This window comes from Pteropus medius, unplaced genomic scaffold (genome assembly GCF_902729225.1).
Source record: "Pteropus medius unplaced genomic scaffold, Ma_sr-lr_union100, whole genome shotgun sequence".
NCBI classification, from domain to species: Eukaryota; Metazoa; Chordata; class Mammalia; order Chiroptera; family Pteropodidae; genus Pteropus; species Pteropus medius.
The window spans coordinates 11,840,673-11,863,930 of record NW_024351073.1 but is presented as its reverse complement, the minus strand read 5'-3'; the positions used below and the strand labels follow the sequence as shown (position 1 = coordinate 11,863,930).

At 33.7% G+C, this 23,258-nt stretch overlaps 1 long non-coding RNA gene across 1 annotated transcript; it reads right to left on the bottom strand.

Annotated features, from left to right (window-relative positions):
* Positions 1–418: 418 nt before the first annotated feature.
* Positions 419–17,746, bottom strand: LOC120586238 (uncharacterized). Its single transcript, XR_005648648.1, has 4 exons — positions 17,573–17,746; positions 16,913–17,002; positions 5,381–5,565; positions 419–864 (listed from the first exon to the last, which is right to left on the bottom strand). It is a non-coding gene; the product is annotated as an uncharacterized LOC120586238 (long non-coding RNA).
* Between the last annotated feature and the right edge of the window lie 5,512 nt (positions 17,747–23,258).

Genomic DNA, 23,258 nt, shown 5'->3' with positions numbered 1-23,258 from the left:
AATTAATTGGCAGACCATAGAAACAAATGATGGTATGATTAGTTTTAGATTATTATAAGTTAATATTATTTTATTTATTTTTTTAAATCTGTGCATTTTTTTAAAAATTATATTTATTCAGATGACATTGGTTAATAAAATTATATAGGTTTCAAGCATACAATAGAGACTAAAGGGACACTAGAAAAGGTTTGTTACTAGTCTCTCTGTTTCGGTATGCCAAATTTTACCTGATTTCCCTTTTTGTAAAAACATTAAGCCTGTTCCAAAAAAAGAGAGTCAACTCTCTTTTGACACATGATAAAAATCACACCAAAATGAGATAGAGAAATATCTGCTCAGTCAGATCAATGACCAAGAAACCAAATAAATGTTGTTTTAGAAAATTGTCCATTACAGAAACAAAACAAACAATACATTGTTATAATCTCATTTATTCATCGATAATCCACAATTAATCTGGAAACACCACATCTTGTCTGGAATTTGACAAATTGGGCATTTGAAGTAAGGAATGGAAGCAAGTAACTCTTAGATTGCCTGATTACAAAATTAAAGTAGCAAATTCACTTACTTTACTCCAAAAGAATCGTTCTATAATATAGTGAATCAGAGAAGTTCCAGAAGCCCCTGTTCTTAATGTCTTCTTGCCAGTAATCTCGTCTCTCTCCCAGGATATCAATAAATCAATTCTAATAAACACTCAGGGCAAGTTTTCATTGTTTTCTGCTTTTGTTGCTTCTTATTATTTTATAACTTCCTCTGTAAGTGTTGGCAGCTCACCAGTGAGCCAATATAAGGTATCGTCACACATACCTACGCACTCACTATTCTGGCTAGCTACCACCATCTTCTTCTGCTTCCCTGTAAAACAAAAATGTTACAAGAGAGATATCTTTACTCAATGTACTTACTTGGCCTTTCTCCATTGAACACTGCAATCAGCAGTTAACTGCAACGTGAAACTGATACTTTTATTAGAAAAGTGACCGATGACTTCAGCTTCCCAAATATAATTGTCAACGCTCAATATTCACCTCCATTGACCTATCTAAATTTTATAGAATCACCTACATTTTCCTTATGACATTTATTTTTCTCAGATGCCGAAATAACACCCTCTTTTGGTTCTCTTAACACTTTTCTGAGTGCACTTTCTCAAATTCCTTTGTTAGATTCTCTCCATTTTCCCAACTTCTTGATTTTGGAGTACCCCAGGACTCAGTTTTTATAATTCTTGTTTCTGTCTATATTCATTTTCTATTTTTTTTTTTTTTAGTGTTATAGCTTTAAATGTGACTAAATTACTTTTTCAACAATTGCCACAAAATGGGTGGTCCAATTTTATATAATCACAATAAACTATCTTTCAAAATTTATTAAACACCCATTATGATGTAGTTAATAAACCTTTGATCTCTGCATATATTAGTAGGTTAATAACTAAAAATAATAGTTATGATACCTAATCAGGAACGATTTAAAATACTACTTCATTTAGGAAGAGAATAGCAAATTTATTATGACAGACTGCTTGATATAGAGTGAAATCACATTGCCACTGGATTTGGTGTTATAAATTATTTTCATTATATTTTAAATAAATGCATGTAAATGATTAGAGTGACTAGTGGAGTAAATTAAAAAATAAGTGAATTTCTCCATCATCATCAAGTTTCTTCATTATATTTGAATACTTTAGAGGTCTCTAAGCAGTGTACACTCTTTTGTAATCATAACTTATTTGGCTCTGTTAAAGATTTTACTATTGGATTTCAACAATACTAATATTTAATGAAAGAAATGTAATATCACTCATATCCTTCCAGTATACGAAATCTTCTTGAAAATATGTAAATAGATTTACAAGTTACTTTAAAATATTTCAGTTGTGTATTTTTTTTTAATGTGGGGTTTTTAATCCATATTAGAATTCGGTTACAAATTGACCCTAAATTTAAACAAAAACCATCTTCTGAGACATACATTCTAATAATGTATCAACAATATTAGTAGTCCCTGGTTGGTTATTTTAACTTATTAGTAACATTTCATTTTTTTCTCCAATGGAAATCTATAGTGGTTTGCCCCAATCACATATCTGAAACAATGTCTTATGAAAACAAAAAGAAACAAAATTAAATAAAATTGAACATAAACATGAAGCAAACTATAATCCTTGGCAGATAAATCAAGTAAAAATCATTGATGGAAATTGGAAGTAGGGGACATCATTAAAAATAACTGTATAAGTGCAGAAGTGTTATCTTTATGCTCTGAGAGAATTAAGCTACCTCTTAAAACTCTAACCTTTCTAATGAGAAGTGACTTGTAATCAGAAAAAAAAATACTAGGGACTGAAATAAAGTACTTGATAAAAGAGATTTTAAATTAATGGGATCTACACTTTTGTTGTTTTTTAACACATTATCCTTGAAGATAAGTCCAGGCTAATGACAGTCTATTATTACTAGCAGTGATGATAATAATCATATTATCAATTATTATAATGTTTATTAATAACATATGTACCAGAGATGATGCTAGATAATACATACATACATGTATGTGTATGCACACATGCAAAAAAACTACATTTGATTATCACAGTAAGAATTGAATGAGGTCCTATTTTATTTTTATCTTAAGATGAGAAAGATGATTCAGTCCTGTAATTTGACCAAGATCATAACTTTAATAAATAGCAGCTGTGGAGCTGGGTCAACTTTATATGACTCAAGAATACTTTCTCTGGGTACTCTCTAAAATTTAATGTGTAAAAATTGGAAAGACATTTCTGAATATTTTCTTTCTTTTTCTAAGGTCAAGCACTTAATTGGTGACCCACCTGAGGGCATAAACTACCTGTTTTTAAAAAGAACAAATCATCAAATTTTTACAAGCTGCAGTAAAGAAACTTGTTTATAGTGACTTGTATGTGAGAGACATTAGGATAAAGATACCTAAGAAGGACAAATACTGTTTTCTCAAAACTGGAAGATTTTCTCCTAAGATTTTTTTCTCTGAAGAAGCTGTTCTAAAATTGCTTATGCAGGTGAGCTACATTAGTAAAATACATTCCATGCACACTGACAAAGATACATAAATACTAGGATTATTATGATTGCCAATAAGTAATTATATATTTAAATATTTTGCCTGACTCTGAAGTGTACTGAATTATTTACTTACAAATATTTACCTCTAATGCTATATTGAGTAGCCTGTAAGAAATCCTTGGTCTATGTAGGTGAAAAAAAGTGTGAAATATTAAAATATGTGCAATCTCTATGAAGACTTAGACTATAATCATAGCATTTTTCTTTTCCATATTTTGTTTGTTGCTCATCAAAAATAACTTCTTGACCAGGTACCTAAACGAGGGAAAAGTTGCCCCACTTTTGGATCACTAGAGAAAATATTGAATGTTCAAGCTCTTAGAGATGATAGAATTTATTGAAACTTAGCACATTTGACATATGATTAGAAATTTGAATATATCATAATCATTTAAATTTCTAGAGAAAACATTATCAGTCTATATCAAATTACTAAACATTGAAATCAGTAAATTTGTCTAAAATATCTTTTTATCTGTACTGGATAAATTATCAAAAACACAGTTTAAAAAATAATTTTAGAAAAAAATTATATCATACTGACCCTTTATGATCGTAGGTTTATTTTCTTGATATGATAACAAAAATAATTTTTTTTTTTAAAGAATCCTATTCTCATTAATTTTGGTTTTGGAAGAAGATCCCCACAAATTTAAAAGGTACGTATTAGCATAATAGTAATAATAATAACAATAAACAATTGATTGCAATGAGTTGAAAACTTCAAAATAAAGAATTTATAACCTCATAATAATATGAAAAATATTTGAAGCATACTAGGAGACTATTTTCTGCAAATGAATAAACATAAATGAAGAGAAAGAAGTTTATGTCATGTCTTTCTTCTATTGACTGTATCTAAGGGTAACAAAAAATTTGAAGAAGGGTAGTTGCTTTTACGTAAAAGAAGAATTATGAATAACAAACTCAGGGAAATTAATTAGAAAGGTAATATTTTACAACCCTTAAAGAACATTAATGCAATCAAGCAATGGTCATTAGCATTTGCCAACCATTCAATCAATGAGTTGACTATTTTAATGAATGGATCAAACAAACATCATCTGAACTCCTTATTCTAGGGTATTTTTCAGTTTTAAAGGTAACTTCTAGATAAACTTTTGATTTAAAATTTTAAAGAGCAAAATGTTCTCTTCTCCAGAAATTATAAAAATAAAAATAAGAAATGAGAATCTAACATCATTGTTTAACAAACTGGGAAATAGACGCAACTAGTAGCAAAATATCATAAATGAATTAATAAATAGATCCTAAATTAAGAAAAGTAGAGCAATATCAAAAATAAAGTAATGGTAAATAAATGTTGTTGATCTGGTCATAGGCACTGCTGAGTATCTAATCTGCATCAGCAGAGACCAAATCTTAGACCTGAATATGACACTCTTTCCCAGGGAGATAGATCAGGTTCCTGAAGGCAGATTAATTATGTTAAACTCCCCAATATTGTGGATGGAGAACATTTTTTTCTCACTGAAATAGATACTTTGTTCTTTTCAGCCTCACACACTACAGATACCTGATTTGCTCTCATAGAATTACGTACACCAACACTTCCAATAAGAGAACTCATTCGACAGCAAATGGAATGTGGCAATGGGCCCATACTCTTGGAAATCACAGAGATTGTCCTGCATCTCATCAATTTGAAGCAGTTAACTTAATGGAATGGTGGAATAGTCTTTTGAAGATCTAGTTACAGTACCAGCCAGGTGGTGAAACCTTGCTGGACTGGGTCTGCCAAGTGCTATATATGCTCTAAATTAACATCCAATGCACAGTGTTATTTTTCTTAAAGCTTGAAATTATGGCTCTGGGAATAGAAACTGCTTGTTTCTCTCATACACTAAAGATACAGTAGCAAAGTATTTGCTTCTTGTCTCTATAACTTTAGACTCTGCGGGTCTAGAGGTCTTAGTTCCAAAGGGAAGAATGCTTCTACCTGCAGACACAATAATGATACCAATAATGATACCAATAAACTACAAATTAAGACTGTGCCTGGATATGTTGGGTTCTTCATGTTATTGAATAGATGGATAAAAAGAGATTATTCTGATTCTTGATCCTGAGTATCAAGGGAAATTGGGTTGCTACTCCACAACATGCATGAGAAGAAGGACTGTTACATTTACGTACCCACAGACAAACATGGTCTCCCTTCTAGGGATTTATTTTGATGTCAAGAGAGATGACATGACCCACTCACCCTTGAATGTGAATAAAGTATATTTAATACTCACAACAAACTGGAGTCTCCCAGGACATGAAGGTCTCAAAATAACAAAGGACATCCAGCATAGGTGAGTCCTACAAACAACGAGGAGACTGCAAAAAGCTGAAATTCCCACAGTTTGCAAAAGCAAAGGACATGTGTAGGGCTTCTTTCCTTCATTGCTCAGATGTGGATCATGCAGGGATCTAAAAGCTATTAATGGTGAAACATCAAAAATAGAGTCAGTCTCTTAATTTTGAGGACATCCCTTAGAACACCTCTTAGTACTCTCATAGCCTGAGATTGAAGTCAATGAAAAGTTTGACAACCCCAAAACCGAGACAGGACTAATTATAATGACCCAGAGCTTTTAGTAATGAATGTTTCAGTAGTTGTACCAGACAGTGAATCACAACCAAATGAAGCTCTTGCAAGGTATATAAGGATTATGAAATGAATAGTGTGGCTATTATTGTTGTTTCTAAATGTTATAAATCTAAACTATGTAACCAGTTCCAGAACCTAGGACTATAACACTTATAAGTACTTCTTCCTTAATTTGATTTGAATGTATTTTCTTCCCCTCTTCATTATCTACAAATATTATAATGTGTTTAATAGTTAATTTTGTATCATAACATTTATGTTATTGGAAATCAAAATTAATCAGCTTGTAACAAAGAAAATCTCCCAAACACTAAAAGGAATCATCTTTTGGGAAAAAAGGATAATGTATATATAATTTGTATGTCAATCATGTTAAGTGAAAGCATGACATTGTCATGGTCTTTATTTGGATATTAAGTATAGTTTTAGGACATGCATATGTCAGTTTCAAGGTGGCAAGGGGCAGACATAGAGTGTATATGTTGGCTTCCTAGGCTGCACTAAGTTTCCTAGAATTATCGTCCATGTTTCTGATTAGAGTGGGCTATCATTAAAAAAAAAAAAATTATGAGATCTGGAGCATAGAAGTGGAACAGCAATGATTTTCGTAGCACAAGCACACATTGTCATTTATCTGCTAGCTCACATCATTGACGTGAAGCAATTGCCAGGCCTGCAACTATCCACTCTTTCTGGGATTCTCCTTCAATTTCTGCAAATCTTGGGCCAGATATGTGTGTTTATATCCAAATGAAGTGCTCTGGATTCTGCAGGATGTGCATGCTACATAGGTCAGAGTCAGTAAGAGCTGATGTGAATTTTAGTCAATATCATGAACTTCAGCTCGTGCTCATGGATTCCAGCTTTTCTTGCTCTTCAGAACTTTGTATCAATCTTTCCTTTATGACTGCCTTATCTGTGGATTTGAAGTTTGGCATCAGATGCTAGGACAGACCATAATCTAAATGTAAATGCCAAAACTATAATATTTCATAAAGAAAACATGAGAGAAAATCTTAAACACCTTGGAATAGCCAAAGTATACTTGAGAGAATTCTTAGGCAAACCATTTTAAAAATGTTTAATCGACTTTAATGTATTTAATAAGACACCCCCTTCTTTAAAACCCACTATTGATAAAATGAAAGGCAACTATGTACTAGGAGAAAATAATTACAATACGTATATTTTACAGAAACTTTTCTCAAAAATATATAAAGAACACTTGCAATAGTAAGAGGACAACAAAACTAAATAAAAGAGGATAAGATATTGCAACAAATAATACACACAAAAAAATAGAAAAGCAGTAGTAATGGAAAACTATACTCAATATCATTAGTCATTAATAAAATGCATTTTGAAACAATAAGATACCACTACACATTCAGTAGAACAGTTACAATGAAAACAAGATTGACAATATCAAATGTTGGCAAAACATTTGTCACAAAGTATTCCTGGGAATGTAAAATACTATAGGCACTGTGGAAAATAAATTGGCACTTTCTTATAAGGTAAACATACACATACCTTGTGACCCAGCAAGTATTCCTAGATATTTATTCAAGAAAAGACAAAAAAGTTCTATAAATTGTTCAATAAATTGTCTACAAAAATTGTAGACAATTTATAGAAACAAAATCTCATTTGTCCATTGGTCAAGAAAGTGAGTTAAATTAGTTCTAGGAAAGGCCTGGCATCACAGGGTGAGTCAGAGTTTGTGGTTTCTTTTCAGTTCCATCTGGTTAAGACCAGTTGTGATGAAACAATAGTCAGTTTTAATATTCCTTGGACAAGTGCCCTTAATGGAAAAAAGAATTTTTTACAAGACAGTTTTTATTGTATACTAAAAATTTGTTGCAGGAAAGGTTTCGTGTAATTTGAAATTAACTGAGTCAAATCATACCAATTACAATTGTTTAATTAGAACAGTTTGTTTCTTATTAATTTTTAGAACAAATTATTAAACAATTAATAAATTAAATTTAGAAAAAAGATTGCAATGACCCCTAGGGCAATTTATAATTTATTATCTAAAATATTACTTTTTTAGTGTTTATTATTGTGGTTTTTAAATGTAAAATACTTCTGAAGTTAAATTTAAAATTTGAGGCTAGGAGTACATATTTAAACCCAGATAGATAGTATGATAATAATTTTTCTAAATATATTATTAAATGGCAATACGTAGGCAAAAATGAAAATAAATATACCTAGTTTTCCATTTGATACATATTTAATATATTAAATTTAGTTTGTTTATGGCTATGTATTGAAGCTGATTTAGAAACACAAAATTAAGCAATATGTCTGATTTTTATTTATAAAATTTAAAATATGCAGTATCCATATTTGAATATTAGTTCAAATTACTATAAGTGCATCATCTTGAACTTACAGATTTCTTGCAAATTTTAATTCACTACTTAGATAGTCTAAACAGAATAAGATGTAGAGATAAACTGTAACAAAAAGTTCAGTATATTTAATGTAAAGTTAAATTAAATGTAAAGGTTTTTTTTTTTTTTAAATTTGGAAACATCATACGCTCCTAAAATTGTATATAAGAATTAATTTTTTGTATCGGATAAGCTACAATCAGGATATAAAATGCGTGATTGCAGAGGAGTTATAATGAATTCAATTAGCTTTTTGCAGTAAAACCTATATTTTGAGGTTATTCTTACAGGCAAATATTTCTATTTCAAAGGAAGAGGCTATTTTTGGTGTTGTCTAAGCTTTTACGTTTTCATCCGACAGGTTACTCATAAGGCAGTCTTAGCAGTCATGGCAGGGGTGTCACTTCTCTTGGGCATTGGAGAATAAAATTAATTGACTCGGCTCATCAGGAATGAGATTCGGGAGCTTATGTGGTAAAAAATAAACAGGTAGTAAAACTTCAAGGAAAAGTAACCACTGAGACAATCTACATTTCTGATACTTTATATGTATTTTTCTCAAGGCACCAATGATGGTACATTACCCTCTTTATATAAATGTCTACCTATGCCTAATTGATCAGTGAGCAGCTAGAGGATAGGATTTGCTTTTGTTTTTTTAATTTAGTTTTAATCTCCACTTATAACTCAGTGTTATGGTTGCTATTATACTTTGTTAATTAAATATAACTAGATAAGTGAATAAACTCACAGATGTTTCTTTAGGCAAAATACAAATCTTATCAGTTGAATCATTTTTAAAACTATTTGTTCTACTACTTTATTGGTAGGAGTTCAAATATTATGGAAATTTTTACTTTTGAAAATATTTAATTGTATAATAAATAAATAGTGTTAACTTATTTAAGTTATAAAAGTTCCCGAAATTAGGCTTAGTTGCTTGTCTAAATATTGTCTCTCACAATTTCTGTAGGGTTGGAACAAAATTAGAAATATACAGAATTGATCTTGAAAATTTCAATTTAATTATTTTGTAAATTTAAGGATAAATACTGAAACACATAGTGGGTATACTCAATTTATCATGTAGACACAGAGGTTTATGATACAATATATACAAAGAGCAAATAATTACTTGAAAGAATATTTATAAATATTTTGGTGAATGTCATGAGTGTTGGACATTAAAATAAATTAATTTTTAGGCCAATGTATCTGGTGTTAAAATAAATTACTTAATTTGTATGCCAAGGTATCTGGTGTTTAAGTTTCTTTTAAAGATACGTATTTAAATCTCTAATTATACTTATATAATCACTTCCTGTATATATATACTGCAAATTTTTAAAAATTTATTAGTTAGGCATCCTGTTGCTCTGCAATAGTTATCTTTTCAATCAAAAGAATTTAAACTAAAAGAGCTATAGTTAATCACATAATGACTGCTCCATTAACCTATATATTCACTGTGTTCTCAAGTCTAACATATGTAAATCTGCAAGTAAATTGAATATACACACTTAAAAAACAATGCAACTGACAAGATGTCAAATCTGTTTTTTATATTTGTAAATGTGTTAGATGCCTCCAAATAGTTTTTTTGCCAAAAGTTGTTTTAGCAGATCTTCATTACAAATATAGATACAATAAAAAACATTTGATTAACATGTACATAATAAAACTGAATTTGCTGACTGCATTTGTTAAAGGTTTAAGAAATCTCAAAGGTTTAAACTGTTTTATTCATGAATTTAGGGTGAAAATTCAACAGCTAATAATAACGCATAAGAGTAAATAGGGTCAAATACCCAAGCCTCTCAAAACTGTAGAGTAGCATTGTGTTGGCTGGAAAATTACTGCTTGGCTATCGCCCATGGGAACATAGGTTATCACCCATGAGAACATAACATTCTAATAATAAGCTTTCTGCTTCTGTACCCCCGCTTGCACACCTGACCTGTGAGTTGACAGGTAGTGAATAGGAGAAAAATAGACCTTTGTGTACAGACAGAATGAGGAATGGGGTTTAGGGCTAAAAACCCTGTACCTCTACATTTCGGGGCTGCTTAATTTGGGGTCTGCGTACCTCTGGCAGACCCAGCTGGCTGAATAAAGAGTGTGTTTTCTATAACTCACTGTTTTCTAGTAGTCCATGTGTCTATCGGGGGCTGGCAGCTACAACATTTGGTGGCCCCAGCAAGATCTCAGGGAGTGGCACTGGGATCTAAGACCGGACCAGCCTCCGAAGTGGTTGCAGTCCCTGTTGCGGATTCAAAGGGGTGGCCAACCTGAGACGTTCCAGGGCCCTTGAATGCCGTGACGGGGTCAATGCAATCGTCAAGGACGCAACCTTTAGGACACACTCTTTGTTCCTGGTCCCGACAGGAATCTCCGAGGCCTCAACATCTGGATAAAAGGTACCTTTCTGTTTCTGTTTCTGTTGACCGGTCACCAGGGGTGCATGGAGAGACTGGACGCAGTCATATCTCCCGGATCGTGGCCAGGCCACGGGACACCGCCTCCTGTGCCCTGTTTTCAGGTTCTGTCTATTGCCTTTGTTCTTGTCTAGGTTGTGGGTGGCGGACTTCTCTGAGTCCACCTACACTCCAGTAATTGATCTTGTCTGAGTGTCTGTTTTGTGTTTTCTGTGCAAGCGATGAGGGGAAGCCCGAATTCACAAAAGACACCCTTGGGGTGTTTCCTGCGACATTTTAAAGAAGGGTTTGTAGAGGGAGCTGACTATGGCATAAAGTTTTCTCCAGGCAGATTAAGGACATTGTGTGAAGTTGAGTGGCCATCTTTTGGTGTAAATTGGCCTCGGGAAGGTTCCTTTGACAGGAATTTAGTGAGGAATGTTTGGAAGATTGTCACAGGAGACCCTGGACATCCCGATCAGTTTCCCTACATTGATCAATGGTTAAACTTTGTTCAGATACCCCCTCTTTGGCTCCGCCGGTGTGCCCTTTCTCTAGGGGCGCAAGTCTTATTTGTGGGCATCCTGAAACATATGGCAACCGAATCTCCAAAACAGCCCAGTCCCTCAGGATTACCCTATAATCCAGGACAGCACAGGCCAAATAGCACCGCCGCACTTCCTCGGATGCGGGCAGGTAACCCCTATGGGCCTCCTGCTCCCGCTCCAGGTGTGGTACCAGCCGATACCACCACCCCGGCCATCCGCCCCTTGCGAGAAGCACCACCCCAGGGGCATCACACAGACAGACCCTTTATGGTTTACGTGCCTTTCTCAACTAGTGACCTGTACAACTGGAAGGCACAGAATCTGCCTTTCTCTGAGAAACCCCAGGCATTAATAGGACTCTTAGAAAGTGTCTTTCAGACTCACTGCCCCACCTGGGATGATTGCCAACAGCTTTTAATTACCCCCTTCGCCAAGGAAGAACGCGGATGCATTCGGACTGAAACACAAAAGACAGCTGTGGGAGGGAGGAGAGTTGGGGAAGCAGGGAACAGATTGAGGAGGAATTTCCCTCCACCCGCCCAGACTGGGGACACGATTCTCAGGCAAGGAGAACGGCATTAGATTGGTACCACCAGATTCTAATTCGGGGAATTAAGATGGCTGCTTGTCAGCCAACTAACCTTTCTAAGGGTTGAACAAGCCATACCGGATATACACCTTTGTTGATCCTGAGGCTTCTGAGAACCAGCAGGCAATTAATATAGCCTTTGCTACTCAGGCAGCCCTTGATATCTGGTATAAATTACAAAAATTAGAAGGTTTTGCAGGAATGAACCTGTCCCAACTTGTTGAAATAGCCCAGAAGGTGTTCAACAACAGGGAGGCACCAGATGACCCCAAACATATGGCTAAAATCCAAAGCTACTTCATCAACTCAGCCAATCTGTTGCCAGACCCAGACCCCAAGACCCCCATTCATGACTGCACAGAGTTCACTGATGCTGTGTGTTCCTCGTGGCCAGACCTCAAAGACTCCCCTCTGCCTGAAGCCGATGAAGTTCTGTTCACGGACGGGAGTAGCTTCATGCAGGAAGGAAGGAGGTATGCTGGGGCAGTGGTCATAACTCTAACTGGCACCATCTGGTCACAAGCTCTTCCTCATAGGACTTCTGCTCGAAAGGCAGAACTCATCGCCCTCTCAGAGGCACTAAGATGGGGAAAGGATAAGGCAGTCACAATATACACTTACAACTGATATGCCTTTGCCACTGCACATGTACATGGAGCCATCTACAAGGAAAGAGGGCTTCTGACTTCAGCTGGGAAAGACATCAAGAACAAGGAGAGATCTTAGTCTTACTTGAAGCCATATAGATGCCTAAGGCTCTTGCTATTGTTCTTTGTAAAAGGAATAAAAAAGGGAATAGTCGTAAGGCTGAGGGAAACCAACGAGCCAATGCAGAAACAAGAACAGCGGCCACAAGGACAATGGGGCCCCCACCACATCTACTGACTGCCTCCGTCTCTGACCTATACGGCTGAAGAGAACATATATTTTCAAGACAAGGGAGCCACTAGGAACCAACAGGGGTGGTGGACAACCTCAGATGGAAAAATCGAGCTCTCATGGCCCTTGGAAGGACTCTCCTCCACCAACTACACCAGACCACACACCCAGGGTGAACTAAGATGCTCCAAGCTTTAGACCCCTACTTTCACTTGTTAGAAGGGAGAAGAACCTCAGAGGAGATTGCCTCATGATGCCTAGCTTGTGCCCAAGTTAATGCAAAGAAGGGGAAGATAGAAGAATCTAGGCATAGAGAAAGAGGAACCTATCCGGGGAACCACTGGGAAGTCGATTTCACTGAGGTAACCCCGACCAGATTCGAATTCCCCCAATTCGAATCTGGTGTGAGGGGCTACAAATATTTACTTGTTTTTATAGACACCTTTTCAGGATAGGTAGAGGCCTTCCCCACCAGGAAAGAAACTCTGTATATTAATGGATTCACCCCATTTGAAATTTTCTTTGGAAAACCCCCACCTTTAGTACCTAGAATAGAAGATGAGAAAAAGGCAGAACTACGTAACGTTGTCTTACTTAAGTCTTTACAGGTCCTTCAAAGTGTACAGAAGGAGATTTAGTCCCGGGTTTGTGCTGCCACTCAACCCCAGGGGACGGACTTCCCCATTAGTTTCAGCCTGGGGACTCTGCGTGGATCCGGAAGTTCACTTCCAAGGGACTAGAACCCAAATGGAAAGGACCCTTCACTGTCTACCTGACGACACCCACTGCAGTTAAAGTAGACGGCACCCCATCATGGATTCATCACTCCCACATGAAGGCAGCATGAGAGTGGACAGCTCAGGAAGACGGGCCCTTAAGACTAAGACTCAGGCATACATAAGTCTAACCCTCTGTTTCTTCCTTTTTTCCTCTTTAGCTCAGGCATTTGACCAGCTGCAACCAAAACCAGAAGGAGCATTAATAACTTTGCTAACGGCAATACACAAGGTCTTAAATAAGACCATCCCAGACATAGAACAAGATTGCTGGTTGTGCTTAAACTCAAAACCCCCTTACTATGTCAGGGTAGGAACTCCCCTAAACTTAACTGAACTCAGCAGGCTAGAACTGCAAGTAGATTCACTAGCAGGAGTAGTCCTCCAAAATAGAAGAGGTTTAGATTTATTATTCTTAGAACCAGAGAGATTATGCATGGCTCTAGGTGAAACCTGTTGCTTCTATGCCAATAACTGGAATAATTAGAGAAAGTTTACTACTAGTACAGAGAAATTTAGATGCCAGGGAAAAAGAGAGATTAGAATCAAATAACTGGTTTCATAGGATGTTCAATTGGTCGCCATGGCTAAAACCCCTCCTATCTGCTGTAGCTGGACCTTTAATCATCCTCCTTCTCTTGTTAACTTTTGGCCTATGTTTCTTTAATTTCTTGTTTGCATATATAAGGAAGAGAATTAATTCTATTAAACTTTCAATATTACAAAATACTTAAGTGGCTATGAGCAAATTCCGCATGAAGAATCAAGGATTTGATTTTTGCTAAGGCCAGTGGGGAATGTGCTGGCTGGAAAATTACTGCTTGGCTATCGCCCATGGGAACATAGGTTATCACCCATGAGAACATAACATTCTAACAATAAGCTTTCTGCTTCTGTACCCCCGCTTGCACAACCGACCTATGGGTTGACAGTAAATAGAAGAAAAATAGACTTTTGTGTTCAGATAGAATGAGGAATGGGGTTTAGGGCTTAAAAACCCTGTACCTCTACATTTCGGGGCTGCTTAATTTGGGGTCTGTGTACCCCTGGCAGACCCAGCTGGCTGAATAAAGAGTGTGTCTCCTATAACTCACTGTTTTCCAGTGGTCTGTGTGTCTATTCGGGGCTGGCGGCTACAACAGCATCAATCAATCAATTCAAATACTGACAGAAATATAGAATGTGAGATTTGTAGGTGGAGGTTATAACCTATAGAGAATCAAGGATAAAGATTACAGAGGGCTTCTTAACAGATACCATGCAAACAAAATAAGAGTATAGTAAAATAGTTGAAATGATGAAAGAAAAAAACTAAAAACAACCTGGAATTCACTATCTAGCAAAATTATCCTTCAAGAGTGAAAGAGAAATAGACTTTCCATATCTTGAGTTTAAACTCCATGATAAAAGAAACAAGTCAACGTGGTCCAATAAAACCCAAGTGTATAAAACTGAACTGTTAAAAAAAAACAAAAAAAACCCACAGGCTCTAAATGGTGTCAGTCATGCTAAAAGCTCATTATACCAAACCTAGATTTAATACATGATAAAATTGCAGTTTCAACCTCTTGCAAAAACATAATCTTACTCCACCAGTATTGAATTTTCCGGCCAAGCACCGGTGAAGTAATCAGTCACAGGGACCCTCCCAATCTCCTACAGAAAGAAGAGGCAATCTGCATGATAAAAACTTTTCTCATTGTCTTCCCCCAAAGAAAAGATATCTGGGTCCAAGAAGAATCCTTTCTTTTGTTTGTTTGTTTTCCTGCTTGCTTGTTTGTTTTGTTAATGACTGCCTTGTCCTACCCTTCTTCCTATAAATATTTTCCATTTTGTATAATCCCTATGAATGGCTTTCTAGTTGCTACATATAATAACCTAATGTGCTTAATAAAGCCAATTAGATCTTCAAATTTACTCAGTTGAATTTTGTTTTCTAACAGTATCTAATGCATCAATTGATCTAAAAATGCTTATGGAGGAAGGAGGTAGGCCAGGTGGGAAGAAAGGAAAGAAGGAGGGAAGGAAGGAAGGAAAGATGAAGGGAGGAAAGAAGGTAATGAAAATTACCTTCGTTTTTGTTTATTTGTTTATGATGTTAATTATCTTTGAACATGAATAGAATAGAAAATAGTAAATTAGAAAATAGTAAAAAGTAAAAAATAAGAGATGTTTTCTTAAGAACAAACCTTGAAAAATTTCAGTATTTAATCATTAAGTGGAAATAGAGCTATAGAGAGTAGGATACAAAGGAAGCTACAGAGGTCACAGTCTCAAGAACTACTAACTGAAGTATAAATTTAAGAAAAACATCAAAATTGACTGTAGAAAATGGTTTCGTTTGCCTTATGCTACAATACTAAAGTTAGTTTAGGAGTACTACATCTGTGAATAAGTACATATATGCTCTGAGCCAGAAAAACTAGACCCTTGGAAGGACACTGTGCTTGAGATTAATAGGTTTACAAAACTGTTATAAAACAAGGTTTAAAAAAAATGGCTTCAAAATCTACCTTTCTATCCTAAAATTAATTTAAATTGAAGCTAAAACAGTGGTCTATATGTCAATAAGCTCTGCTGAGAGAGTGGATGCCTATTTGACCCTGCAATTGGAAAACTGAACTTTTGGTCAACAATGAGTTGGGGAAAAAAGCAGAGACCTCTGTTCTGAGATGAAATATTGAAGGGTAGGGAGAGTGTCCTCTGGCTAGTGTCACACTAACTATATCCAAAGGCAAAAGACTCTTATGAAGAAATGTTTTCCAGCATAGAGTTATAGCACTTATAAATATTTAAATCAAAATGTGGATTTGCAAAGATCACCTGGCATTACAGAAAGCAATCCACTATAAGTGAAATTCAGCGAGAGAGAGAAATAATATATGTAAAACATCAAAGTGTGAGCATGTTAGAATTAAGATATATAGACTATAGAAGATATATGTAAAAATTTTGAAAAAATAAAACAAGCAATAAAAAGTCTTCCTACAAAAAATGATCAGGCATTAAATGATATCATCTTAAATTGAATTTTCTATAAATAAAGTATGAGTCAATATACTGTCAGTTAAACAGCATATTAAAATGAACTAAAACAAGAAAGAGCAAAACAAATAAAAATGTGTCCAAAGAGAATTGTCAAAAGGCATAGAGATACAAAACATGAAGAGATAATAAAACATATGAAGGACAAAATGAGAATATTTAATGGATAAAATCAGCATCTCACATGTGAAGAGTAGAAGGAAGGAGACAGGATAATATTTAAAAAGATAATGTTTGGGTTTCATACTATATTTAAAATAAGATTAATAAAGTAGAACCCAAGCTTGGACACACCCAGTAAAATTATAAATCATCAAAGACGAAAAACAAATATTAAAAGTATCTAGAGTGAAGAGAGATTAGGCAAAAGGAATAAGAATTAAAATTGCAGCAAAGATGGATGACCGAAACAAGAAAATAATGTCATTAAAATGTTAAGTGAAAATAAGTATTAATCTATAATCTGTACCCTAAAATATTGTATTAGATATTCTCATTTTAATGCTCTGATTTTACTCACATTTCACATGCTCGGCTCTCCAGGAAACTTGTGATAAGCATCCACTAGTTCTCTTGGACTGTTTTGTTTCAGCCACTGAGGAGTCATCAGCTGGAGATCAGAGGATGACAGAACAGAAATTGAGATAATTATTTCTGAAGATTTCTCTCTATGGGTCTTTAGGTTGTGAGGGTTCCTCTTTCAAAGTCCACAAATCATTTCCATTGGTCCTTTTCCACAGCTATAGTTGTTAATAGTTCCAATAGCACTGCCACATCTAACTCTTCAGACCTCGAGGTGGAACTTCTCCTTGCTGTTGTTAACCCCAAGGTGCTTCATTATCCCCGGTTTATTTTTATTATCCCTTGACACATGGTCTGTTATGTATTTTTCCATTTGAGTGTACATTCTGTTTCTATCTTAAGACTCTAAATTATATTATGTTTCAAGATTTAAATAGCAACAGAGTAGGATAAACAGAATTTACTTCTAGAAAACATCATAAGAGAATATCTAGAGGAAAAATATCAGGAAGAAGGAAAAATTAAGATAAAAGAAAAATAATACACAAATACATTTAAAAACTTTTGTAAATCTTCCGAATATAGCCTAATGTCTGTAACAACACACTAATAATATTAAGAACACTCCCTGGGAGGATAAATTAATTCATATGCCAACCTAATATATTAAGGTATTTGTGTTATCAAACTCTGGTTTATGTGTCCAATGCCTCAAAAGGCCAAATCTTGAAACGTCAGCATTCGGAGTAAAGAAAGGTTTATTGATCAAGAAGTTGCCAACGGAGAAGATGGGAGACTTAGCAATGCCTCAGATCCATCTTATTCACTGGACTAAGTTAAGGGTTTTTAATCTGGAGAAGGGGGTGTGAGGGGAAGTTAAGATAAATTCCTGTGGTCTTCGGTCTCTTGATAAAGTCTCAAAAGTAGACTCTAAAATGTTATCGAAGGGTCACATGTCAGAGATGGTCTTGAGTCACCATTGTTTTCTGCAAAGTAAGCTTGTAAATTATTGTCCTGTGGCCATTCCTTTCTATGAAGCAGCAGAAACATTGTTTTGAGACATTTATGGTTTTCTCAAAAGTGTTGTTTGCCAGTAGGTCACAAGTTACTGACTCAGGAACCAGTCAGTCACACTGATCCCCACAGTTTAAACATTATGTAGCCTATTGATAAGGTTAATACAGTTTTGTCAGGGGAAAAGCAGAAGATTTAACTTATAGAGATGAGCAGAGAGCCTGCTTTGTGTGGTACGGTTACATATGGATGAAGGTGATCATAGTTAAAATATTCTAACATATTTTTATTATTGAGTAGAGAGGTTTAAATGTCAATTTTGTTAATTTACGCATGGCAAAATGCTGAATTTATTATTAGATATACTATGTACAAATTATAAACTGTACATACAAATAAATATGGAATAACAAAAAATGAACAAGATTCAATAATCTAAAAAAAAATGAAAAGAGAAAAAATAAGTATAAAGGATGAAAAAAAGCCAGTCACAAAAAGACGAACTGCGTAATTCCACTTATATAAAGTATCTAAATTTGTCAAATTCATAGAATTAAAGAGTAAAATGGTTGTTGCCCCAGATTGGGGGAGTAGAAATGCAAAGTTATTAATCAACAGACAAAAGTTTCAGCTAAGCAATATGAGTATGTTTTAGATATTGGTTGTATAATATTATATCTATAATCAGCAATATTGTGTTGTACACCTAAAATTTCATAAAAACATGGATCTCAGGCTGTGTTCTTACCATGATAAAATAAATTCTAAAAAGTTACATAATATATAAATAGTTATAAGAGAAAATAAAAATGATTTTAAAAATCCACTCTATGTTAATGGAAATAAAATAGAACTTAAAAATACCAGTTATAAATACTATGAAGTGAGTCACTTATGGAAAAGTGACACAGACAGGGTGGGACATGTTACTTTTTTTTTCTGACAACAGTGAACAAAGTCAGAAACAAAATAATAAAAGAACTGTAATACACATAGAAGGCTCCTTTTGGACAAGAGATATCATAGTTATAAAGAGACGGTCAGGAATTTATGGAGTATAGTTATGGATTCAGTCGAATGGGTGAATATACCCAAGAGGGATATAGCTCTCATAATATAGATATTATGTCCTCAACAACCTTACTTTCAGGGTCTTTATTTTTCCGGAAAACTAATTTGAACACAAGAAACCTCCATATTGAGCCCGCTGAAAAGGTGTTGGTCTCCATTTCGTCGGACATGCAGCAAAGGGATAGTATATCCATATCAGTGGAAGCAAGCACAGAGAAGACGTGATTCTTAGAAAGTCTCACTACTAAATGTTAAATAAAATAAACGTTCCACAAACCTTGGCCAACACTGATGTTTAACCTAGCATCACACAGTTGTCTCGGAGACGTAACCACGTTGCAGGCTCAGCTTTAGAGTTAACGCAGAGACTCCAAAGGTAGAAAAACAAGGAAAGATGCCTAGACTCACACTGTGGGACTCATAACACACATACATTATATTTCACATATCACAGCTGGAAACCTTTAAACAATTCAAAAAGAGTGACTATCCTTTACTGATAGAAATGAAAACCTAAGAAGATAGACTATTTTTGAGCATTTTCTCTATGTATTAGATTGCTAATATAGCCAAAGACATAACTACAAATTCAGGCAGTACTTATTTTAAAGTTTGTTATCATCCGATTCTTCTCAAGTAAAAAAAAAAAATACCATGCTTATGTAGATCATGCAGTTAAGTCAAAATTCTATATGGCAGAAACATTAAATTGTTTCTACTTATACTTTTTCCTTATTATTTCCCTTATTTATTATGATTGCCTTATTCCAAAAAGAATTTGAGGCAGCAACATGTTGCTTAGTCACTAATATTTTAAGTTACGAATGATAATTTAGCTGCTGAGGTACTTATAGTAATAGCAAATCAAGAAATGAATAGTAAAGATTTTCTAACATATATGCACCAATAAAAAATTGTTTGTAATCCACTTGAATTAAAAAAATAAAATGAACACTTGCAAAGAGAAAAAAAATTCTATTGTTATCATCTTAGAAACAATGATTATGGTTTTCTAAATATCTCCTTTATATATATATTAATAAAATTGAATTAAAATTATATCCATAATGACATTACTTTATAGTGAATTCCAGTGTATTAGATTTTGAGAAATATAATTTTTTTCTGAAAAACTAGAGGAAAATCAATATTTTAGTATGACATCTTACAAAACTACTTCCTTAAAGTTTCATGTTTCTTTACTTAATATCTTATTTATAGAAAAATATATAAAAAGCTCTTTTGACTGTTTTTAGTCTTTTCATAAATATTACACTATTGTTTTATCTTATTAATATGTTTTATTATATTTGTTGATTTGATGAAATTGTGGTTTTTATTGTATTAAACTTACCATGGCATCTTAAGATCTAGTTGTTGGCTTTACAATTTCAGGAACTCAGCTTTATACATGCAGCCAGAATTACCAATCTCTAGAGAAGGGGAAATTCACTAGTAAAATTAATTTGAGACTTAATTTTGTGTCAGAAAGTTGTGTCAGAATAACAATGTTATAAATACATTATAACATTATAAATATTATCTAATTACTGGAATGGAGAGGTAGATTTTTGATCCCCCAAATTAAAAAAAAGTAAAAAAGATAGCTTAATATTCATAGAAAATAAATACATATGATTTATCTTTTGAACTGGACCAAACTACTTGCATTCTAAGAAAAACAAAAATATCCTGTTTGTAAAAACTGTTGAAAGGGAACTTTGCCAAAGATCAAATTGCTACCAATCAATGAAGTGGAAATCTAGCCTTTGCCCAATGATCAAAACTCAAGCCAATCTATGAAGTACAAATCTAATCTGACTTCATCTAGCACCAATGAATTCTTCTATTTTTATTTAAGATAACCTATCTCATCTTCCTCCATTTTCCCCATAAAAACCCGAGCTCCTCACCTGTGGGGTGGGGGATGGGCACAACATGCTATTTGGGCTCCTGCCTAAATCTGTACTCTCTAAATTGCAATTCATTTGATCCCAAATAAACACTTTTTTTCGACTATTGACAGATGTTTCAGAGAAACTTCATTTGAGACACTAAGACAACACATTGTTCCTAGCTTTAATTTTCTGATACGTTAGGAGGCTCATCACTGTTCTCCGTGTGGGGTAAAAAATGTATTAGAGTTTTTTAGTACTACGTATTACTTTGCCTCAGTTATAGTTAGTTATGTAATTCCATTTTAGAAAATTATCCCAATTCACTAAAACAAAATTTATAAACCATAACTGAAGATATATTCATTTTGGAAACATATTCTCACCTCCATTTTTAAAGTAAATCCTAGTTATGGTATCAAAAGTGACAATTCCTAAACTTATATTTATACTTTAAAGCTTTGTTGTGTCTGGGACTTAAAGTCAATCATGATTTAACTGCACACATATATACTTGATCTTTTAACTATTCAAAGAGGCAGACACATTTTTCTAACAATATATTGTAAAATTATTTTTTTTTATATTAAGGCAAGTAGATTGCTTTGATATACATCTTGCATATTACTGTCAAGATCACTAGATTTGACCTGTAGTTAGATGAGCAAAATTAAATGAAACGTAGTCTGTAGGCTTATTCATGGCTTTGGTGATAGGTAAGTTAAATAAGTTGAGTGGAGTGATTATTTTACAATGTATATATGTATATCAAAACATCAAGTTGTATCCTTGTATACCTTAAATATATAAAATTTATTTTAAAATAATTTTTACCTCAATAAAGATAGAGGAAAAGGTGTAGAATCTCTTTAGAGTAGTTATAGAAGGCATTCTCACAGAATAACTCCCTTTAGTAATAATTCAGATATATATAAAATACTTAATTGGTATAAACTACCAGTTAATGACTATCAGTGTCTTCATACTCAATGGGTATAAAATTGAGCAGTAGAAAGTTTTAAATTAATATTGGATATTTACAATGCTTTCTTTTTCTGTAGGCATTATTTTTTAGAGAAAATCCAAGAATTTTACTCAGCTTCAGGTTTAAAATGGCTTAGTATTTGTCTACATGGCTAGAAAACTGTCTGTTCTTATCAACAATAATCAAATTGTGTGATTCTCTAAAGAGAACTATGGCCAGTTGATGAGGTAAATCAATGATAGAATGGATTGCATGTGTTGGTTGCACTGAGGAAGCAAGTATTATTCTGAAATATAGTTTGAAAAGTGTGGTTTATCTTAGATCATTCTTTGGAATAGGAAGATAACGATTTTTATTTATTTATTTATTTTAACTCTGGTTAGCTGAAGACTGCTCAGTCTTAGGCTAAAAAAAATTGAGGAAAACATTGATTATTTTCTAAAATAATACGTTAATTTTTTTAAATAAATAAAGACTAAAGCATGGAGAGACTAATGGAAATCTTCAAGTAGAAAGGAGCCTGTTAAACAGATATATAAATAATGATACTCCATCTATAACACTTCTATTAAATTATAATCTTCCCTCTACTCAACGTTCCCTCTATTGAAGTAAACCATTCTTTTTCTCAGACTATTTAAAAGGATTAAATAACTTACCAATGACCCAAAAGGAAAATTAGTATTATAATTATTACATATTAATTCTAAATAATTCATCCCAATAAAGAGTAATTATGGAAAATTAATTTTTAATACTTTAATTTCACATACTATATTGACTTGAAAGATGTAATAGTTTAGTTTTGGACTGAATAAAAAAAAGAGCCATTAATTATTTTAATAATACCTCATCGTACACATAGTCTAGTCATTTTACTTGAATAAGAATTTTAAAAATTATCTTGAAACTTCTCAGACCATTAGTTGTACTACTAAGAAAAACATTTTTTAAAAACTACCTACATGCATGCTTGGCCTTTAATTTAAAAAAAGCAAGGTTGTTTTTAGCAAGGTTATTGTTTACACCTTGCTAGCTGAAAAATGAATGCTTCATTTTTAAGATAATCAGAGCTGCTTTCTGATGATGCAATGAAAAGATTCTCTCAACTTGTGTTGTTATTTTAGTGTGTTACCATATTCTTTCTTCAGCATTATTTGTATGTAATTCTTTTTATAGTTTCATAAGGGAACAAGTTATGTCTATTTCTACAGATGAAACTCTGCATGTGTTTCATCATGCGAATACAGGTAGCTATTTTCTCTGATAACATTTTTGTTAAGAATAATTATCACTTGATACATAATAGTTGAAAAGAAATTCTGGCAAAACTGACCAAGAAGTCATTTGTGATGATGATTCCTGAAATGTTTAGTTAG